This window comes from Daucus carota, chromosome 3, assembly GCF_001625215.2.
Source record: "Daucus carota subsp. sativus chromosome 3, DH1 v3.0, whole genome shotgun sequence".
Taxonomy (NCBI): domain Eukaryota; kingdom Viridiplantae; phylum Streptophyta; class Magnoliopsida; order Apiales; family Apiaceae; genus Daucus; species Daucus carota.
The window spans coordinates 26,189,432-26,192,417 of NC_030383.2; positions in this window are offsets into that span (position 1 = coordinate 26,189,432).

Sequence of the window (2,986 nt, forward strand, 5' to 3'; positions counted from 1 at the left end):
AAATCTGAGTCCGATAACGCTTCCAAATCTTCGTTTGAATCTCAAGAACACCAAGAACACTCTCTCGATAAACCCGTGTTTAACTGAGATTATGATTTCCCCAAATGAAATAAAGTACAGTTAAGGCTATTTATATTTACGAATAATTAATACCCCTCTGGATCATATATGACACGAGAATACAATGTTTAATAGCTTTATATTAATAAAACGGGTCCAATCGGTACCGGTTTTCGAGATAACTATCAAAACGGGGCTTTTTAATCAGTCATTAGTATGCGGGTCCCGTTTGCACTTATTACGAGATAAGAAATAATATAATAATCAAAATATCTAGTTTCACGTTCATCGAGACAACCAGATAATTATCGATAATTTAAAATACCGAAAAGCTCCGCCGGACCGGCTCCGGAACAAACCGTACTCCGGATCGAAAAAGTCAAAACATGAAAAGTGTCCGGAATATTCAAATTAGACTAAAGGTGAATTTTGTTGAAATTTTCGGGAAGTAAAATCTCGGTACCGTTACAGGTTGACGGTTTTCGTAAAATCAAAATAATTAATAATTAAATATAATATACGTAATTAAATCCATAAATCAAATATAAAATCATACGACAATACATAAGTCGATATGAAAATATCTAAATAAACTATATTTTGTACTGAGAATATAAAAATTTGTATTCCTCAAATTTAATCAGAAATACGTAACTAAATTAATAGAACAAGAACCAATTAATTCACAGAAATTCACATAATATTCATATAATATTCATTAATCATCCAAATAATTACACGGATAATCCCAGATGTTACACAAACCACTGGAACGGCTGAAGTATTATTTGGAAATAGTTTATCTTGACTATTGAATAATACTTATATACTTTGTGTATATTGAACGGGATCAAAATAGTAGAATAATTGTTTCTTTAATTCTGACAATAAAGAACTAAGATTCTATGATGTTATTAATGCTTAAGTTCTTAATCCGGATATAGTGATTGACACTTGTATTTAATGCACATGCCTTGACTCATAAATTAAGTAATTTATTTTAAATTACGAATTTATGTATTGGGCAATGACATTATATACAGAGTGGGATATTGACTATAAAAGGAAACCGTGTCCGAAAAATATATTCGGGTGATGATGTCCTCTTGAAAGCTCATAAAGATAATTTCGCTTTAGTCCTGCAGGCAGATTTGTTCTTGCATAATTATAAGGTTGAGTGGATGATCAAGGATAAAAGATATTAATTAAATTAATTGTCAGAAATTAATTTAATTAATGGACATGCGATATCTTAAACATGGAGAATTTATAAGCAATTAATATGGGAGCCGAATTAAATAATTAATTTACTGAATTAGGAAAGGTAGTGCAAATATTAGTTCTTTAGTGGATAGAATTAATATTTAATGACATTGGGCCTGGCCCGGAATGTCATTAGAAGGCCTGACCTAATGATCCATGATCCCTGCTGTAGCCTATATATATTCTCGTTCTCCTAAAGCTGAAAAACACACCAAAACGAATTAATCCTAGAGTCAGAGAGAGGCAGACGTTTTTCTCAAGGAGACAGCTAGGGTTTTGGGTTTTCGGAGCTTTAAGGAGAGGCACACCTTGGGAGATCGAAGGCCACACTTCGTCCAAGGAGAATCAAGGAATACAGTAGAAGACGTGGATTTGAATCGCTTGCGCCGTAGCGATTAAGGTTAATATTCTGTTCGAACCTTTAATTAGTATCATAAAACGCAGGACCAAGGTCCCATTGTTCCTACAATGGTATCAGAGCCAGGTTGCGGTTCTGCGATTTATGATATGCAGTCCATGTCATGATTATATATGCATGTATATAGTGATTCTGTGATGCAGGTCGTTGTCCACTATTATGGCCGTGTTTTAATTATTCTGTTATGTTTGGATTCCACGTGGTTTATCGTGGCTGTTGTAAATCACGAGGGTTGATCGTGATAGTTTAATCTTGTAATTCAATTTGTAATTGTTTTAGATTATGATCTGATGTAATAGAATAGGCTGGTTCGCCTGTACAATTTGTATGTAATTGTTTGATCAACGGGGCTGCAAGAAACAGAGATCTTCCGCTGCTGCGATCTGTTGCCGCTGCTATTTAGGGTAACTTTTGCATACGATGTCCGATTTGGGCGCATAATACCTTTTCGGGGACGGCAGAACTAGACGGACATAATTTTCAGAATTTTTCGAAGGATGATTTCGAAGCTGTTTTTCCGGGGCCATAATAGTGGATGTGTTTCATTATGTTTTACATAATTTCTGCCTTTTCTTGATTATTGCTACTATGTGTTTCTTGTCTGTGTTGTTATGCCATGTGATACTAACCCTTCGCATGCTAGAATGACATGGACATAGGGATGTTTTTAATTAATGCTTTAATCATGCTAGTATGCTGCCATGTTATGTGTTCTTTATGTGTTCTTTATGTTGCTATAACCATGATAGTATGCATGTGGACTTCGAAGAAATAACATAGGGCGATGCATCTAGATTAAAATCCTCAAAGTAAATTCTAAGTGGGAGAGGGAGTTAATATGGTATTAAATCCCATGGTCTCCATCATTGTTTGTATGTAATTTAACATATAAGGCGAATATAAATTATGTATACATCACCCATCGTGGCATGTAATTTATGGTGCCTAGAATGTTATAGATATTACTGGAACAAACTTCTTGAATTAATACGAATAGATACGAATTTTCTTTATCTCTGATTTGGGGCGATTTCTAAGGCTTATGGGTATTAAGTGAGACCGATGTGACTCCTCCACTGCCTAGAAGTCAAACCAGACACGAATATTGAATTGAAGTATTCTATTCGAGAAATATTGGAAGGTATACATGCCGCCCATCGTGGCGTACCAAGTTCCATAGGTTTCGGGTAATTTAAGATTTGATGATGGTATACACTTAGCTATGAAAAATAATATAGACCACCC